The sequence below is a fragment of the Dermacentor andersoni genome, chromosome 6 (genome assembly GCF_023375885.2).
Source record: "Dermacentor andersoni chromosome 6, qqDerAnde1_hic_scaffold, whole genome shotgun sequence".
Lineage (NCBI taxonomy): Eukaryota > Metazoa > Arthropoda > Arachnida > Ixodida > Ixodidae > Dermacentor > Dermacentor andersoni.
This window is the reverse complement of record NC_092819.1, coordinates 34,584,404-34,605,179: the sequence shown is the minus strand read 5'-3', so window position 1 is coordinate 34,605,179 and position 20,776 is coordinate 34,584,404. Positions and strand designations below refer to the sequence as shown.

At 45.4% G+C, this 20,776-nt stretch overlaps 1 long non-coding RNA gene across 1 annotated transcript; it reads right to left on the bottom strand.

The window, feature by feature from the left end:
• Window positions 1-7,677: 7,677 nt before the first annotated feature.
• Window positions 7,678-16,654, bottom strand: LOC126521852 (uncharacterized). Its single transcript, XR_011894904.1, has 6 exons — window positions 16,121-16,654; window positions 14,213-14,325; window positions 12,875-12,943; window positions 12,757-12,792; window positions 8,694-8,756; window positions 7,678-8,184 (listed from the first exon to the last, which is right to left on the bottom strand). It is a non-coding gene; the product is annotated as an uncharacterized lncRNA (long non-coding RNA).
• Between the last annotated feature and the right edge of the window lie 4,122 nt (window positions 16,655-20,776).

Here is a 20,776-nt window from a genome sequence, read left to right as displayed (position 1 = left end):
CCCGTCTTAACGGGAGTTTACTGTAACGTGATTTAAAGTAACAGCCGTACACGTGTTTCTGTAAAACGTGCGTGTGGCTGTATCCTACACAGCAAACCGCCGGCACAGTACTGATGATTCCCTCTCTTGTTTTCTGGTTCCTCAATATTGTTGTCTACTCCTCCGAAAAAAAAAAAAAAGAACCCCGCTGTTTAAGGAGAATTCAACGAAACAACATCTGTAGTCCCGTAAACTCACGGAGGAGGCGATATTTCTACCGTCTTAACGGGAAACATAACGTTGTGGCTGGATGTGCGAGAATCGGTCAGCGATGACAAGGAGAGAAGGGTCATGCGCTGCAGTCGTATATCATTGATCGCAACGCTACTGGATCGCTGCGCTTCACCAAACGCAACGCGCGGTCGGGCAACGTCTAATTTCTCGTGTGCGGCGCCGGCGCCTGTAATCTTCCAATTACTGTGCCGTGCGGCAATTCATCACATTTCCAGCAACGCTGCATGGGGCCAGCGTTTAAAATGGTACGTGGGTGGCAGCGTGTGCGGGAGAGACGGTACGTTCTCGCCTCGGAGGAAGGGTCTTCTAGTACGCATTGCATAGGTCTCCCCGTTGAAAAGAAGATAGCATTATTGGTAGCCTGGGTAACAAACACACTGATAGTTTGTGGAGCTACCTTTTTTTTTTTGAAGGAGTCTTCAGTTCAACGACCGCCCTACTTTCGAAGACTTGAAACAAGCCATGATATATAAGGATAGTCCCTAGGGCTCGAAGTTGGCTGCGTAGTGCGTCCAGTTTGCCGCATAGCTGCCGCCTTTGCTGTGCATACCGCCCCCTTGAAGTTTTGGACAGCCTGGAAACCGACCGGCCGCGGTCTCTTGCACCAACAGACCACAACCTCATTTGCGGACCACACACGAAGACTTTCGTAACTGGGATACGAATGGCTTGTCGAAACTTTGAGCTCACGCTTGACAAATGCACGCCCTCTTCCTCTAACTTATTTCTAATTGTTATCAGTGTTTCCGCCCGTCTTTAGATGCGCGCAGTATATAGTTTGTGCTAGCTTCGGTCATCATCGCTTATTACGAAGCCTGCCTTAAAATTTTTTTAAGAGTTAGTTGATAAACGACAGCAACAGCCCACAAGGAAACCAAGTTCGCCAGATTAAAGGCTAAAACAACTAAATACGCGAGTAGAAGGACGTATAGATGCGTAGAGGGCATAGTGTGTCGTGACGGTGCACGATGTTGCTTACCATAATAAGCAAATCCGGAAGGCTGGTCGAAGAGAAAGAAAGAAAGAAAGAAAGAAAGAAAGAAAGAAAGAAAGAAAGAAAGAAAGAAAGATTCTACTTAACATCTTGACCGCCATCTTTCAGTCATGATTTCATTTCGTATCGACACGAAGCGGCTGCAAGTTGACCCACAGACTTCCCTGCCTTTAAGTGCGAATGTTTTTACAGCGAATCTGTTATGGACAGTTGCAGCTACGTTTACGGCTTCGACGTAGTGGTTAGTGGCACCGCGGCAATCATCCTCATCATGTTATCGTGCTAACAATAAAATATTATAAATATAACTGATTGAAGGAAAGAAGACACCTAGGCTGGTTTCAGACTTGGCTTGTGACGCCTCGACCAACTTAGCCTCCAGGACATCCTTTGGAAGAAATAAAGAAGTTTCCACTCGGAAAGTGCAGGCACAACGAAATCGACGAAATGCGAAAGCGCTTTCTTTTTCCGCGCCACATTATCAAATGCACCATCTTGTCATCCACGATTGACTCGCAGGGTGGCCACGCTCGCTCTGATTGGCTCAAAACGCCAATGCGGTGGAATTTCAGTGTCCAAAGTGTTACCCCAATTACGCCTATTCGGTGCACGAGACAGACGTTGAAGAAGTTGAGCGAAGCCAGTGACGCGTAATGAAATACAGGAAACGGGATTTCGGAGAGAGAATAAACTTTAATAACAAGGAGAAGGGGAAGATGGCGCTATTTTCTGTAACACGTTAGGGAGCATAAGGCTCAGTGACCGAAGCAGGGGTGACGGTCACTGGTGGGGATCGCAAAGTAAACAAATATAAAAGAAAGAACGTGTTCATAACCTGCCGGTCAAGCCGGCCTCTCGCAACCAACTCCTAAGAGAGAGCTGTTAGTTCGCCGGACGTCGGCCTGAGAGGTTGGCGTAGTCCACGCCTCCAGTACTGTGATGCCACGTCCCTTCTGTTTATCTCAAGAAACAATGAAGCCGCGTCCAGGAGTGCAGAAAAACGTGTGGTCACATCGACGAACCGCAGTTGTAGGCGAGAGACAGGAGCGAGGCGAAGCTGGAGAGAGGATCGGACGTGACATCATGTAGTCAACTGTTCGCTGTAGTGCAAGTCTATGCGCGCAAGAATGTAAGCTTGGGTGAGTTGGTAAGCTTGGGTGAGTTTGAAGCTCGGTTGAGTTGGGAACATCACTTCATTAATGTTCACAGCGCACAATGATTTACAGGGACAGTAAAATCTCAGTTTGGACTGATATAACGTATTCTTCTGAAACTCTGTGTTAATTTCGGGATAATAGTAGTTACTGTGTTTTCTTTCTGTTTTTGTTTGTGTGTTAACGTGTTCTTCGTTTTATAAATTATTTTTGTTGATCTTGATGCATTTTATGCTGTATTTACGAACTTCATTGACATCTTGTAACTGCGGTTTTACATAACTATGTTTTCCCTCTCCTGCTTGGATCCACTGGGGTTCTCAGTGTTGAACAACTAAAATAAAAATAAAATAAAATAATTGTGGAAGAGAAAATGAAGGTTAAAGTTACAACTTTCAATAAGGGTTCGAACTGGGGCTAGTTGGTACGTGAGTATTGGGTTAAAAGCGGTGGTATTTCGCACAAAATGCCATGGGAAGGAGACGGACCTTTCACTTTTTCTGGCGATAGTTTCCGGGTAGTAATTCTCTCTCCATCTCTCTCTTTTGTCTCTGCAGATCGCTTTTCATGTTTGCTAAACTAGTAACAACAACAATAATAGTCAGACAAACAAAAATGAAAACGCTGAACATGGCACTGCGGAGGTCTCTTCTTTAGGTGTCCAACACGAGACAGACCATGAATATTGGTCGCGCTATATAACTCACGGGAAAGATAGTGCTTAAGAACGTGGCGCAAATAATGGTCCCGTTCACCGAGGTAAGTGGTATTTGGTGATAAGAAGGATGGAACCACATTTCTCGCTAGAACTGCTCTCCGAGAACCGCGAAGTAAGTCACTACCTGAAGCTATCCACTCCCAAAAGAAAAAAAAAGAATTAAGGGAAATCTGCTGCTGACGCATAATTGCTTTGTTTAGCGCAAAACAACGGACACAAGAGAGACGACAGGACAAGGCGCTACTCTCAACTCTTGTCTGTTGTTTTGCGCTAAACAAAGTAATTATGGATTCGCGACCAACTAGCCCGCCAACATATTGTGCTGCTGCTGACGCCATGATCAGACTGATATTCGACGCCACCGGAACGCATACGCCCACCATCGTTAACTTTCAAAATTAATTTAATATGTCATTCGACCCTCGAGCCACTCAAGCCGCCTACTCTCCGCACAATTATTTAAAATGCAGAGATAAGAATAATCGGTTTTCATTTTCGTATTTTTGCCGATTACATTCGCCTGAAACGTCGCCCAACCACATGCAAAGCTTCCACTTCCCACGCAAAGATCGTGACCTGCTCGGCGCTGAAAAAAAAAAAAAAACAGCGTTGGGTATAGTTTCGCAGGTATATAATACTCTGCACGTCGTTCGAAGTGGTCGCCGTTCAATAATGAATGCGCGAAAGGTGAACGCAGACTCGCGTAAAATAAAGTGGTTCCCTCCGTTAAGCTTAGATTAACTGCGCGCTCAGTCATGCTTTGAACGCCCACACTTTTAAATGGAGAGATTAACTTGGAGATGCATTGCGTACGAGTCTAGCGCGAGGCATACTTCTCATAAAAAGAAACGTGTAACTGATGAAGAGGCATAGAATTGAGAAACTGTATATGTCGGGTATACCAGTTCATTGTACATTGCCCAAGCGACGACGACGACGATGACGTGACGACAACAACAACAACAACAACAACAACAACAACAAAAAGAACGTTCTGTAGATATATAATTTACGTTGCCGGTTGTACATTACTACTTATCAATGAACTAAATATTGCTATTCAGTAGTCGAACAACTGGTTTTTGGTCATGCGTAGCAATGGCGGAATTAAAGCCATGTAGTTTTCAAGGCACTTAGCGTGAATCCTAAGGCTACGCAGTTTCGAGATATTCACCCTCGAAATTTTCGACCAACTTAATTTTGTTGCACCGCTTACTCTTGTCTTGCAACGCGCATGGTGAAGGCTTTCGGAAATTCGTCCTAATAATTGTTGTGCTATGCATTGTTATTAGCTTCGCCGTTGATTAAAGGTATGATAGCGAGGGGTACCGGGAGAAAAGAGCAAACGAAGAAAATACTTGAGAACCCGGACTAAAAACTAGCAACTGACGTATGTGCTGTAATTTCTGCAACGCCAAGTCCGAAGTGTATACTCTTCGGTTTCCGATTAAGCACCGAGGCATCAAGAAAAAGAAGAAAAAGAAGAGAGAGAGAGAGAGAAAGAGAGAGAGTGAGTGGGAGAGAGAGATAGGGGGGGGAGGGAGGGAGGGAGGGAGGCGTGCACATTTGCAAAAACAGCTTGTTTGCGCCAAGAAAGTCCAAGATTGACCCTTTGTTCGAGCCGTGTATTCAGCAGCAGTTACCACGGGCAGTGGCGTTACTAGAGTGTTTTAGTTGAGCGTATTTACGCTCCGCTAAGCAGTTAAGCGGAGCGGAAGCGCGAATGCGCATGCGCCGTCCGCTTAGCCGTAAGCGGGATAGCGGAGCGAGGAACACGGTCCGCTTAGAAGCTGCCTGAGCGGAGCGTGCCGCGCAGCACTTTGGCTAGCGTTGGCGTCCGAACGGATTGGATTGGATGCCGAAAGCAAGCGCGCTGGCTAACACGTGGCGTTCCCCAAGACGGCGCTTTATTTTCCATTGGATAAAATGGACCGGTAACGCATTACAAGCGCACGTCTAGATACTTCATGGAGAAACAAGTTATATATATACATATATACGTTTTACGGTATAAGAGTGATCATAAAGTGTTTTTATTTTCTTTCATTACCCTGAATTTAGCCAGGGGGCGCTGCAACTACGAAAGGTCCGCTCCGCTACGCTAAACGTGCAACTAAAACGTGAAAATCGCCCGCCGCTCCGCTGTGGCTCAGCGTTGCCGCTCGGAGCGGAGCGTACCGTAAAGACGCTCAACTAAAACACTCTACTAGGATCAGCAGAAGCCGGGGCCGTTGGCACGTCGCGAGCCCCCCTTCCCCCAATATTGTTTCAAGCAACGGAGCACAATTTTATCCTCATGGCTTGTTTCAGCGAGGAGTTTGTTCTGTATTAAAGTTCATCAATAATTTATTAATTAAAATAATTACTTCATTGCTGAATTAACTATTATTTTTCTTCTCGAATATCCAAAGTAACGAGTGCATCACAGAAGTATCAATGCAGTACGACGTATCACATCGAAAGCTCACATTTACGTGTTTATTTTGTATAGTAACAGGCTCAAACACAGGAGTGTGCAATTTACTTTATTAAAAAACGAAAGAAACAAGTAACAGTTCTAAAAAATAAATGGAGGAAGTATAGTTTTTGTCAGATGAATGCCCAGATTAACATTATAAAAATAAACAAGCACATAGAACACAACAAATGCAAATTTTGAGCACGTAGAAGACCTGTAGCGATATGTGTGTGGCATGTGTACGCACAGTGTACGTACGGTGCATATTGCATACGTAGTCGGGTAGGTATATACACGAATAAATTATCCGCATTTTTTAAAAGAAACCCAAAAGTTTGACGGCAACCCGTCTGGCCGGGAAAATACATATTGAAGAAACGCGAAAAGATACACCGACCAAGATAACTGAAAATTTAATGACGTTTCGGCACTTTGTAATTTTAAGTTATCTTGGTTGGTGAATCTTTTCGCGCTTCTTCATTTTTTTTTTTTTAAAGTGGAGTTAAAAGAAGCACCTCGAAAGGAGGAAACTTGAAAGGAGAGGAAAATGAAGGCGAGCTAGCTATATAGAAGGCGAATGTGGGCTAAGAAGAATGTTTAGACTCAGTAGAATGTGTGGTACATCAAATGAGCTTTCGTAATAAAAGTTGAAGCACAATTTTCGCTAATCTCGCACTATCCTCTATAGCGCAGTCGGCGGGGAAGTCTCTCCACAGCAGTTACAACGAGTGCGACGTGGGTGTACCTGCGAAACATGTTATGTACTTCTCAGGGGCGACGTCTCTAATGCATATTTCGTTCTAACTGCACGTCCTAAGGTATCCTAAGCCGTTGAGCTTTCTTAAGGGCACCGTGCTCCTCGCTGTCGCAGCGCGCTGGCTGCCCGCTGCTTGGTGACCTAAGAATTCACATCGCCTCGAGGGGCGCGGCTTTGTGTTCGCCGCAGCCTCCCGGGTTCGGTTTCGCGCGCTCTGAGAAACGAAATTCGTCGTGCCACAGATAGCCAGATTTGTCGTGCCAATCGCATTCTTCCAGATCCAAAAGTTGATGTGGCTTGTACGGAGAGTTTGCTTTAATTTCACGATTACGATGAGCCCACTGAAACTGAATTTTTAAAACTAAATTGGTGGATTTTTGTTTAAAAAGAAAAAGCGACTATTTACCACGTATCAGCCGTCGCTCCGTGGTCGGTACCACTCGAGACGGCATCAGGTTAGTATTATTGTTTAACTCAGTGAGAGGCGCCGTGTCTGACGAATAATTATTTGTCATTTCATCCCTCTCTCCCCCCCATTTCACTGCCCAGCTGCACCCGAGAAGCTCCTCCCCCCCCCCCTCTCCTCCCTGTTGACGCCACTGCCAGGGGGTCCACATGATAGGTCCACATGATCCGCGAGACTGCGCGAAGCCATGTTATTGCCGGGAACGTCTGCTCCTCGCGCTCAAAGTCCCATACAGTGACCTAATGGCTCGAGTGGCATTGGATTTGGATGAGGAGACGCAGGACGAGTTGGAGCTCCCCGCTTGTGTACGCAAGCCACTTGGTTTCCAGCGAGGCCCAAGCAGAGCTTGAGTAATTTTTACGTACGCCCCAGGCCGCTTGCATCTTCTAATATGAAACTCGCTATTGAGATGATGAATTGGTCGCAGTTCAAAGCCTGCAGCCAAGAACATCCTCCTCCCCCTCCTTCTCTGCACTCTAAAAATAGTATACACCCTTTGAGTCGTATACATCTTGCCACACAACAATAAACGTCATCTGTCTTGTCCGCATTTCCTTTCTATAACGCCGCGAGCCCACTACTTCCCAGTAACTAACGGCATGCGCGTTATCAGAATTACATAGCATTCCCGACAGGAAAGTAGCGGGCGCGGCGTTTTCAAGAAAGGAAACGCAAGCAAGGCAGATGACGATTATCGTTGTGTGGCAGATATACACGCCAAAGGGTGTAAACTTTTTTTAGAATGTCAGGCAGACCAGATAACTGCACCTAGTAGGATCTTCGGTGGCACCGGCCGTTCGGGATCAGTTCTCTTTATTGCAAAGACTTCTGTCCTTATCACTTTGATTATACGCGAGGGTGCGGTAAAAACCAGGTTGTAGTACAGCGAATTTTACATAGCGACATTAAAGAGGAAGCGGGAACACCGGAGTAAGGGCGGAGGCGAGTAGTTGTCGCGAATGGTGAGGTGTAGGGTGATTTTCCCGAAACACATGGTAACTGGATCAATCTTGCATCATCATAACTGTATCCCTCTATACACAACAGAAGAGCACTCGGCGTTTCGAGGTGTCTTTCCTACCACCTAGCGTAACCTAACTAGCCGCACCCAGACTCAGTGATGTGACCAGAACTAGCGTATACATGGTCGATGAAGGCTAAGGAAAGTCGGAAAGATTTCAATAGTAAAGTGACACCACTCACGTATACGGCATTTATTTCCTGGAAGAACATCTGTGTAGACGTCGCTGGCATCAAAGCTTACACGACTAACCAATGACATCGACGTACTCTATCCCGAATGAAGTTAGGTCGTCGATCGCTTGCAATGATAGCTTCGTGAGGTCGGTGTTCCGAAGGCACGCCTGAAAGCCGAATGAAAAAAAAAAAAGAAGAAAAATTTTGTCAAGCACACCGAATATGCTTAATATTTCGTGGCATCGAAAACTTGTAAATCACACCGGAATACTGCGTTAACTATAGGCCATTGGAGTGTTTGAGGTTACGTGGTGCACGCCTTGAAGCATGTTCAACAGTACCACATACTACTACTACTACTACTACTACTACTACTACTACTACTCTACTACTACTACTACTACTACTCTACTCTACTACTACTACTACTACTACTACTACTACTACTACTACTACTACTACTACTACTAATAATAATAATAATAATAATAATAATAATAATAATAATAGTAATAATAATGAACAGGCGGCCTCTCAAGGCGCTTCAAGGCAGTAGTGTCAAATAACGATGTTGGCTTGTGTATGCCTATTTTTCACTCTGTTCTAGAGACAAGTAAACGACAATAGCGTCTGCTCAATAACCATATAACATCTATACAAAAAACAAATTTCTTACGAAAGTATCACCTAAGGCCTGGTGAAAGATGTGAGGAGCACCGGAAGCGTGGAAGGGCCCAGTCTGCGGTGGAATGTTATGTATATATATATATATATATATATATAAATAGAAGAGCAAGCATATATGCTCAGACACTTGGCGAAAGTTAGCGAAAACATTAGTAACCGCCCAACCGGTAGCAGTGCTTATTTAGTTTCTTCTCTGGAATTATTCTTTCGGAATAACAGGTCCTGCTCTAACTTTAGTACAAAATTACTTAGAAGATAGAACACAAATAGTAAAAATTAATTATGTTCTTTCTAAATCAATGATAACAAACACTGGCATACCATAGGGATCCATATTTGGTCCACTTTCGTTTTTAATATATGTTAATAACACACCTAATTGCCTGCTTTCTTCTAACAGTATTCTTTATGCAGATGACTCAGTTATCTTTAACTCTGATAGTTGTGTAATCAACCTAGTTTCGAAACTTAATGCTGACTTAAGCAACATAAAAAATTGTAGCAATAATAACCCACTCGATATAAGCCCCTCTAAAACTAAATTTGTTTTATCCGCGTCCCACCAAGGCTCATCCGCATTCATTCCTCCGCTCTACATTGGTAGTAATCTCACGGCCCTCAGTGACCCGCCGCTGTGGCTTAGCGACTATGGTCCAGCACAATGCGTTGGCGGGCTATTGGGTGCGAACCCATCATTACTTTGTTTAGCGAAAAACAACGGACACAAGAAATACGACGCGAACGCATTGTGCTGAACCATCTTTCTTCGTTGTTTTGCGCTAAACAAAGTAATTATGGATTGGCACCAACTAGCCCGCCAACGCATTGTGCTGAACTATCTTGCTTATCGCCTTGTCCTGTCGTCTTTCTTGTGTTTGTTGTTTTGGGCTAAACAAAGTAGTTGTAGCGACTATGTTGCTTGTTGTGCTGCTAAGCAGGAGGTCGCGGGATCTAATTTCGGCCGGCCGCGGCGGCCGCATTCCGATGGGGGCGAAATGCAAGAACGCCCGTGTCCCGTGATTGGGGGCGTGTTAAAGATCCCCTGGTGGTCAGAATTAATCCGGAGACCCCTGCTACGGCGTGCCTCATAGTCAACTCGTGGTTTTGGCACGTAAAACCCCAGAATTCAATTCAATTGTGCCAAGGTTAGGGAGAATAGAAAGAGGAAGAGAGGGAGCAATGCGCGCTCAGAGTAAGGCTCAGAGAAGGAATATACAGTCGGCCACTAAAGCCGGTGTTCCTCGAAAATCGGTATAGCACACGAATAGCTTTCGAATGGGGAATTCTGGAAACTAAGAAAGCGTTAGAAACGTTTCTTAAGTGCTTAGTTCCCCCTTCAAAATACTCATGAAATGCCGGTAGATAGGTCTCTTCGTTTTCTTGATCTTCGCCTGAGCTTTCAGGAGAGCCACACGTGTTGGTCGTATGAGCCGCGAGCCAACAAGCCACGTCTACCGTATTCGTCCGCACATTCTAAGCTTGTTAAGCGGGTCATTATCAGTTTGTGCTTCAAGAATGCCCTTAGCAAGTCTTGTTGTCATGAAGTGGACGTAAGCTTTGAAAAGCAAACTCGACGTTTGTTCTTGGCTGGATATCCTAGGGTGGTGCTAGTGTCTGTCGCGGAACGCATCTTAAGAGAAGCGCGTTCCAGCACGCAGAAGTCAGTTGCCGATGCCCCTCCCGGCATACGCCCTAAAGTAAGTGTTATACCTTACATGTACGGGATATCCCATAACCTGAAAAAGATGGCCCAAATGGCGAATGTAAGAGTTGTTTTTTCTGCCCCCAACAAGCTCGGCAGGCTTTGCAGGTTGACGGATCCAAATGCCGTTCCTTCCGATAAGTGCAGAAAGCATCACCGCAAAAAGTTCGTCGAGTGTGTCCACCGGGTGGTTTACAACCTCCCGCTTTCATGTAGGAAGCAATATATCGGACAAACTGGGCGTTGCCTCACTGATCGGCTCCGCGAACACAGCAACAATGTAAAAAACAGCTCCGGTAGTTTCTTGGCAATTCATTGTCGCGATCATGGCTGCAAACCTCTTGAGGACCAATGCACGATTGTTTCCCGTGGCAGTACGCAGCTCATCCGAGAAATATCTGAAGCGCACATGATCGCAAAATTGGGTGATAAGTGTGTTAGCTTCCCTTCTCTGGCTCTCACAGAAAAAGAACTAAGTTTCTTGGACGCGGCATTACATGACTTGTAACTATGTTACATGAATACGCAGTTCATTTTCATGTAAGCGCATGCGCGGTCTACACTGCTTCACATGTATAAAATCTGTTTCAGTGGTACAATAAACTTAGTTGAAAGTTTGCGCTTGGTGTGTCGTCCTCTCACGTCCGTGTCGTTTCTTTTTTTTTTTTTTTTTGTTGTTGTTGCGCAATATCATTTGAGTGATGGATTACCAACTTGCCCGGAATGCTGCTCTCATGATAGTAGGGTCCCACCGGTTATTGCGGCTGACGTGTTCGCACAGGCTGATCCAGTCCTCGACGTCTTCCCCATCTTTGTCCGAGAATACGCCAGGATCACGGGGAGCGGGGAGAGTGGTGTAGGTCGTCGAAGTGGCAGCAGGTGTCGGAGCCGGTGGAGTCGAGTTGTCGTCGCCGGGAGCCATGAAGGTAGGCTCGACGTACCGTCCATTGCGAAGCTCCGTGACGAAGTACAGGGAACGTCCACTTCCACCAGATATGTTACGTAGGAAGGCGCCGACGAAAATCTATATACAAGTATATTTACAAGGAAATACGCCGCAGTTGGCCAAGAGGCAACAGCCCGCACTAGACTCTAATCGTCGTCGCCGTCTTCACACTGCTCGTCTCTTCGTGATCGCAAATACTGTTCCGTAGCAATATATATATATATATATATATATATATATATATATATATATATATATATATATATATATATATATATATATATATATATATATATATATATATATATATATATGAGATGGCGAATGGAGTGGGGCGCACGTGAATACACGATGCGGTTGACTTGATTTTCACCTATAGTTTGGCGCACCTGGAGGAGCGCGCGCTGTCAAGGAATTAGGTGCAACTCAGCGGTTCCGGCCCCTACATAGCGGGACCCGAGAGACTGGTTACTGGGCCATGCACAGCTATCTGCAAGGGCAAACAAGTGACGCCTTCATTCTACTTCCTCCGATGGAACTTGCATCTCACTTTACAGCGAGTAATTGCCTATATGTCACGTTAACTGTTTCTTTCCTTTTTCTTTTCTTTAGAACTTGACCACGCGCACCATAGCACTTGCACAATGAACTCTTACCTCGGCCAGGTCTAGAACATGGATTCACTGGGTAGGAGACGAGCGTTGTGTACCGTGTGAATAAAGCCACAGCTCGCGAAGTGGTGCACAGATTTGGTTCCTCTGTCTAGGGTACCTGACCTATAGCTGTGACGACACCTCCGAAATCTCCCGGGCGGCGGGTTGCTCCCTATACCGGAGATCTCGGAAGTCCTTGCGTAAACCTTTATGACTCGAGCGAAGCTCGCTAAATGTCAGCGAGATGCTACACGTCATGACAAATCAGATGGTTGACCAGAAGGGCGTTCGAGCCGCACCTTCTCATCGTCGCCGCGACTTCAGTGATGACTTTCAGAAATAAAATATCCGGAACAAGGTAAATCATGCTAAAACGAAACGCGATAAGAAGAAGCCACTCTCAGTTTATGTACATTGCGCTGGGATTTGGCGCAGCTCTGTGTTAAAGGTAAATTAGACTATGCCTTCCTGAAACCGCACATTGAGTTAACTTATGAAGGACGTCCTAGTGGAAGGCACCGGAGTAATTTTGACGACCTGGGCTTCTTTGACATGGGCCCAAAGTGCGGCACACGAGCGCCATTTTTTTTTCGGATTTCGCCTTCGTCAGAACTCTGCTGCCGCTACCGGGGATCGAACGCGCGACCTCGTCCTCAGAAGCAGGACGGCCAGGAGCGCCGATTTGGGCGTACTTCTACGTTAATATATCATTTGTCCGAGATGGACATGCTTCACCTCACGGATACGTTACCTCATTCCTGGCTGCGGTAGACCAGCAGTCTAGTAGCTGCAAGTATGCAGAACAACGGGTTAGCATTTCTTCCCCAGAAATACTGGCAATCTGTTTGCTCAAACAGCAAAAACTTCACCTCTACTGCACTCTCTTCTGCTGTCGACTTCATACAGTCATTGTGTGCGTTGCAGAAAGCTTCGACAAGCTGAAAGGAAACGAGAGTTATGTGTTCTATCATGCGACAACGACTGTAACGACAACACTATCTGGCGTGGTTCCTTGAAGGAAGTCGAAAGTCCCAAAGCTCTGCGCTGCGAACATCGAGCTCAACAGCGCATTTCGCAAGGCTAAATTATATTTTTGATAAGCACGAAGCTGTATAAGTAAAGGCACAGTGAGCGCTGTTTATTGACGAAGAGCTACTCCGAGAATAGAAAAAATAACAAAAAAAGAAAGCAACGCAAGGACAAACTGTCTGTGCGCTTGTCATTGGTGTCCCATATACTTTTTATGACGTAATATTTCGACAAGTTCAAGGTTGTTTATGTTGTTTTTCTGAAGTTAGGTCTTTACATCCTTATTTGTGCTTAGTGTTACGTCCCCGCCACACCAAACACATGTAAAAGGCTCACCCGGTTGAAGTAAAAAAAAAGCAGTTGCGTGTGGTCATGCTTTTGTTTTATCGTGACTTAAGTAATGTCAATAAGTAACCGTAGCAGCGTGTTCATCTGGGCTGGTTGGCACATCGTGTGAAACAGCCGATTTTTCTTTTATTTTTCTTTAACAGCGCGACACACGACGAAGGAAACGGGCACAGGACAATGCTCACAGGCACAACACCCTGTCCTGTGCCTCGTTCCTTCGTCCTGTGCCGTGCTGCTCAATATAACCTGCAGTGTGACAAGTAACTATCGATGATATTGACTGTGCTGTTAGCTAATTACCATTTTTATTTCTGTTGCTACATTTGAGGTGCATGGTTGCGTGATCCATTAATATGTTTTATTATGTATAGCAAGTTGCTTGTTTGGGTGCACGTTAAAGAACGTTAGGTGGTCAAAATTAACCCGGATTCCTCCACTACGGCATGCCTCATAATCACATCGTGGTTTTGGCACGTAAAACCTCAGAACTTTTTAATGTGCTTGTTCTTATTTCGTCTCTCTCACGGCGTGTCCGTATCTAAACAGTCTGCGCTTTTTCATAGCTGCTACCATGTTACGGTCAACATCAAGCCACTCTCAAGGCTTTTATTCAGGCCGATTTTTCCAGCGCATTGTTTCGTAAGTAAGTCATATTCTAATTCTGATACGCGAACAGTGTTGCTTATATGTTAATTCGACGTTGGCTGTTAATCGGGCACTTCATTTAGCTTCAACTACTTGTCTGCACAAATCTTGAAGAAATTTTCAAAAAAATCGAAGATTTCCGTGCGGCACACGCGCACACACGCAGCAAAGCGAAATTCACGCACCTTTTTAAGATCGTCCCGCGTGAGGAGTTTCATTGTGGCGAGGATTTGTCTTCTGCACTGATTTTGTATCTTTATGAAGTTGGCTTTAAGCCGCAAAAGTCTTTTTCCCCGCGCTGTAAATAAGGAGAAGAAGAAGAAAGAAAGAAACGAACAGTAGCGAAACACATGTGCCTTCGTAGTCTAGAGAGGGAGATGAAAAATTTGACGGTGGATGTAGAGGTATCCTACATGGCTGACTGTGAAATATATGATGAGAGATGAAGGAAATAAGTGAGGTAAGATAAAAACGGACACACAGACAAGCACACGCGCGAAATGCACTAGCACACAGGTTACGATATTTAGTACGCCTGTGACCTGTATCTCAAAGGAATGCCAGTAGCACCCTATTAGCGCCGCGGAGAGCATAGCCAGGACACCGTCAGGGTCCAAGAACGCCCCGCCGCTTTGATCATGCGTTACGACAGGCTCGTCGCGTACCAAATACTGGAATTGGGTAACGAAATATATAAAACTCGATCCATAGTCTGGAATCGATACGAATATGCAGCCGACGTTGTCTTATTAGCACATAGCCAGAGTAGCATTCACCAACTTGCTAGGCTTCAAAATGAAGCTTGCATCGAAATAGGCGCACCAAGTTATCGTAGAGCTGTGTACAGGGCAGTAATAATATGTATTTAGCGAAAAAAAAAAGACCGAGATGAAACCCACATGCGCTTGTTCAAACTGCAGGCGTCTAAAACCAGAACTGGAAGTGTGGCATTACGAAAGAAAAAAATTTGGGCTATCCTGGCGATAGCACAGTCTAAAAAAATTCGGCAAAACTCATCTCACGGTTACTGTCGACGGTAATGCGTTTTGCATTGAATCAATATAGCGATACACCATGCTGGCACCGTCTAAACGAGTTTTGTAGGAAGCGTTCACTGCAGCGGGATTCCTCTTTCGCGATTTCCGAAGGACAGTCGGCGCCATCTAGCGCCGCTGCCGCGAAGCCTGCGCGCGGCCTCCGAACTGTATGGCCCGCCGGTGAATGCGATTGCTCAGAAATGCGCCATGCAGTAGCCGTGCTCCTCTCTCGCGCTTCATTCTGGATACGCTGCGCCATCTAGTGGCACTGCCGATAAGTCCAGGCGTGGCCTCCGAGACTAGAAGCGGGGACCGCCAGTGCCTGCGAAGGCTGAGTATGGTTCTAGCTCTTCACGCACACTCAGTGGTGCATACTCAGTGACCCGAGTTGGCGAGAGGTTCATTGAAGAGATCCACATACTCAGTGCGTTCATGGCGCAGCTCGCTAAAGCGTTGGGTTGCTGTCCTTGAGGGAGCCTTGTGACGCGAATTTGATTACGCTGAATATCGGAGAAATTTAAGGGATACTTGTCGTCATTGAAGAGCTGCACATTTCTTGTGACACATACCTAATTGCCCAAGTTAGCGTCAAAGAGGTTCATTGGAGACCAGCACAGGCCGAGTGACGCGTACCCAGAACTCCAAGCAGGGATTAAAGAGTTGCTTCGAACTGCGGTACCTACCCAGTCCCGCATCTATAGTGACCCTCGTCGGCGTGAAAGAGGTTCTTTGAAGAGGGGAACGTTTGTGCGCATTGCCACATACTCAGTTACTCAGTGACTGAAGTTAGTCGTACGGTTGGCTTTGAAACCTGTTCCCTCAGCACAGCAGACCGATGCCCTACCCATTTGACCACGGGCTACCCAGCGACCCATGTACATGGGAAAACGTTCAGATAGAAATATACATAGATAGATAGTCGGTCCCCTGAAAGTGCGTGAAGTACCCCAAGAATGCTAACGCATTAATAAGAGAAACAGGAGAGGTTTACTTGCAACTTCACTTGCTAAGTAGTCTTGTTTTCCAACCGAACGACAGTGAGCAGTGTGTACTGACCTGCTTCAAACGGCTTGCAACAGAAGACCTCGCTTCCCAGTGCCGTGAAAAAAACCAGCAGTAGAGCTTTCAACAGAGTGTCATTCAACATCTTTTCCGAGAGCGTCGAGTTGAGACCGCCTTCGGGAAAGACCGACTTGCAATGAGACCACCACGGAACGTTTACATGACTGCACACTGGAGGAAAACATTTTTTTTAAAAGCGCAATTAACGAAGAGGAAAAAAACGTCCCGACAGTAGTCGCGACAGCAAATATACCCTATACCTACTGGATACACAAGTTTCGCTCTTTCGCGGATTATTAGATGGAGGTGCCGAATGTTATTTCTTTTTGTCTTATGCTCGGCGAAGCCGGAAGATAGAGGTATGTGTATGCAGGTGTATCGCGAAGTTGGAATACGGCTGGCACATAGTTTTCGAAGCAAAATCTTTCTTTCTTTCTTTCTTTCTTTCTTTCTTTCTTTCTTTCTAGTTGGAATAGCTCTTCTAGGCTATTTTCCTGAATAGAGAACGAAAGATCAAAAGAAAATGAATTGAACTGAATGAATGAATGAATCAATGAATGAATAAATGAATGAATGAATTTTTTAAATTTATGCGCTGTCCTTCGTTATACGGTGGCGCTGTTTTAGAGCGCAGCACATAGGCACCCGTTCCTGCGTCAGCGTCGGCGTAACCGAGCGAACTGGCACAGCGAAAGATGAAAGAGCGAACGCAGAGCGCAGCGGCGGAGGAAAGACGCGATGAGGAAAGCGGAGGAGGTGGGTATTGCTAAAGGGCGAGAAGGAAAGCATAGTGCGGCAACGATGCCTACGAGATGGCGCCAGAGTAGCGCGTGTCGTCTGTCTGGGAGGTCTGTCGGCGGCGCCTGCTGTGAGTCGCGCCCACACGAACCCACGCGCTGGCTCTCGCGATCTCCAGATTAGCTAGGCAGTCACGCCACACTTCGCTCCATTTGCAACGTGCCGCACGAGATAGATTGTCCGCGCCAGCCAATATATTGCGAAATGAAAACACGCACAGAGCTGCGCTCAAATTTCGCATTAGGGAGTATCTTAATCGTTGGCGACTTCTTTTTTTTTTTAATGAGTCGGTTCCCTTTTGCTATACTACTTTGCTATGCGTTAATGAAACAATCACATGGAGCGTATTTCCGACGTGCTATCGACGTGGCGTCGCCCAACGTCGACGCAGTCAGGTCGCACTGCTCGCTGACCATGCTTTGATATTTTTGAGGCAACAGCTATTTCAACGAAGATTTGCAAGACAATGCAGGGCAGGGCAGTATTTCTTTATCGCCAGTACCCCATTACCGAGCGTGGACATGAGTAAATTTGTAATAATTTGTGGTCAGCTAATTATATAGGTGTCAAATATGAGTAGCTAATTCATTAGTTCCTTAATTTAGGACACGTATGTTTGAGTAAATGTACTGAAGTGCTTTTGTGAACCTGAGACTTCGAGAACTGAATATGATGAAGTTTGTTGCATATGAAAAAAAGGTTAAAATCTACAACAGTGTACGGAGGAAATTTTGATTAGGGCTGTAAATTTTTGCGAAAATAGCTGAAAATTGAAAAATAAAAAGACAACTGAAGTATGAAGTTTACAACTCTGTTAATCGGTAACGAAAAAAATGGTATCGCAATACTGGAAAGTGCACCTATTGAGACACCCCTAGCAGACAAAACCTATGTGGTACTTATGTATGTACTACACCGTTCTGAATAGAACTAAATTGTGAGTTAAAAAAAATAAAGCCCTCGTATACATTGTAACTATTTTATGCAAACTGCAAACTCATGGGTCACATTTTGTCTGCTTGAATTGTTTTAACAGGCGCTGTTCACAGGATTCTGATATCTGTTTTTGGTGCAGAGTTACAGATTTGTAAACTCCGTGCTGTAATATTTTTTTTTTATTACCTTACTGATTTTCGGCAATATGTGTCGCATTGCGACTGCAGACCGTTTATATTATAACAACTATAGCGCATCTACGAAACATTTCACTGTGGCATTCAGTTTGCACATAGGGAGTTGTCTATCGACACACATCGGTAACCACTCGACTCGATCTCGATGTCCTTAAAAGGTTTCCGCTCCTTACTCGGCAAACCCGGAAAAATAAAGATAAGGAACGATGTGTACGCACATGACCAACAAGCGCCCCAGGATGACAGATATGGCAATATCGTTTCACAAGAGGGCAGCCACGGGATGGTTGCGCAAATTGATTCTCTGTCGCATGTTAAATGCTTTTTCTTATTATCTCTCGTCTCCTTTGTTGCCTATGCGTACGTGCTCGCTTTCGTGATGCGAGAAGTATACTTGGCAAGAAGCAACTCCTCTGACCTCGGCTTGCTACGATGTGACGGCTGCCGCACGTCTGCAATCTGTCGATAATGCGCCTCGCCCGTCTCGTCTCTGGACTTCGTAGCGGCAGCCACGTGAGATATTGGGATCAAAGTTACACATCAACGCACTTCTTGCCGTGCTTCCTCTTGAGTATACAATGATAAACTTGGGTTTCCCGACTTTCGGTACTTGAAGGATATATACCTGCGCTGAAAACGACAAATACAAGAGGAAACAAGCATGACGCGCCTCTCCTCTTGGTCCTGTTTTTAGAGCTGTTACCTTCGCATTGCGAAATGTACCAACCGGCCCAATTGCAGTTCCATCTATAGCTTCGACGAATTGAGGTTATCTCCCGTGGTGGCCCATAGCTGGACTCTAGACCTTTTTCGGCAGTTAATATCCTTAGACCATGGCCGTACGCGGCGATGGCACAGAAAGCCACGAAAGCGCTGTTGAGATACCTCGAGTGGACAGGTCTTGGCAACCGTGTGTAGACTCGGTGTGAACGTTCAACTGCGCGCGAAACTGTGCTCTCTCTCTCTCTTCATCCCTATAACCCTCCCCCAGTGCAGGGTAGCAAACCGGACGTGCGTCTGGTTAACGTCCCTGCTTTACCGGTCTTCTCTCTCTCTCTCTCTCTCTCTCTTTTGCCCTACGCGTCACATTCCAAATTCGAAGAGGCTGCGTGTGGCACCAGTTCTCGTAAAAAGGTGCTCGCGTATTATTTTTGGATACTTCATACCTAATTCTTACGAATAAATAATGCTTATGGCGTTGGTTTATCGTACATTTCAATGTTCACATTTTTTCGAAACATATAATCGCATCTTAACCTAACTTAAACGCATCTCTAAAACCTGAAAGAATATCTAAATGTTCACCGTGATCTCTGACCTGTGCGGCGCAATGAAAATAACTTTCACGTTCTTGCATTCTACTCCTGTTTTTGTACTCGCTCATAGCTGCCGGTGTCTTATAACTATGCCCCTAAGCCGCAGGTTAGCCAATTCTCGTTCAAATGAGCCGCGCACGCACCTTAGACAAGAGAACCGGTGTTCCCTAAGCCAGTTGCTGTGTGGTCCTGCTTTAATCCGTTCCTGATCGCAGACCTCCTACCTAGTTCAAGCTTCCTGTTAGTTACTTGCTTAGCGAAATTTTGACATATTCATTCAGAACTTCAGTTTCACCTTACGGTGCGTGCCACTTTAGCCTTTTCTTATACCTGTGGAGCCTGTAATGCTGCTGAGATACCTTGCCTCCAAGCAATAAGTGTTTAAGCAAATGATTGATTCTATAAACGGGAATTAATGAGGTCAAAATTGGTGTGCTAGCGTTTTCTAAAGAAATATGAACCTTAAACAGTGCGTTTACCGTCTTCGCTCGCACGGCTGAGCTCTGCTATTATAAGGCGAGTAATAAGCAGCGCTTATTGATACCGAGTCGGAAGGGAAAAGGCTAGCCGATGAATAAATTACTACAGGTTCATTTAAGGGTTAAAGAAGTAAGAACAAAGTTAGTCAGACCACCACATTTAGCGATCACGCTATTCCTGAATCGATTAGAGTTTCAACAGCCGATTATCAAATTAGAGGTAATTTTGCGGCTGCTCCGCGAGCAGCGCTCTTATGAAATTTTGGAGGTGGTATCGGAATTTCGGCTTGTTAATCTGTCATTAAGTGTAATGGGCTCGCAGTCGTGGTTAAGCATCGGACACACACGAACAGTACGTTGCCTTGCCGCACCCTTACGACGAAACGGAGTCTAATTGTTCACTATGGGGGAAGGAAGGGGGGGAGGGGAGTTAGCTTGCATTTTTTTTTTGTTTCCTAAAACATGCGCGACTATCCACTTCACAAATTAAGAACCAACTAGTTTTGGACGCCGTGAGCGACGTGTTTTCGACAACCCAAGACAAAGACGAAAAATACGGCGTCCTTTTCGCAGAAGTTGTGAACTCGCGTATAGTATAGAACAGGTGCACACGTCGTGCCGGAAAGGTTCTGCGATCGTATCTTGGAAATTTCTGCGTCTCAAGCTCTTTTTCAGAATTGCATTTGAGCGTTCGGTGCGATATATTTTTGAAAGGCCTTATATCAGGAACTCCATTTATACTTGGGAATTTGTCCGGCTGACATAATTTTGAATGACTCTCTGAGCATTTTGCTGATGAACCACTTATACTCTTCACCATCTAGCACGCCTGTCGAGTTACATGTCGTTTTTGTTGCTTACTTGGTGTTCTGTGGCAAATGCGAATAAGGCTTCGCTTTCGAGCTTTTGTCGTGTTTTATTTGA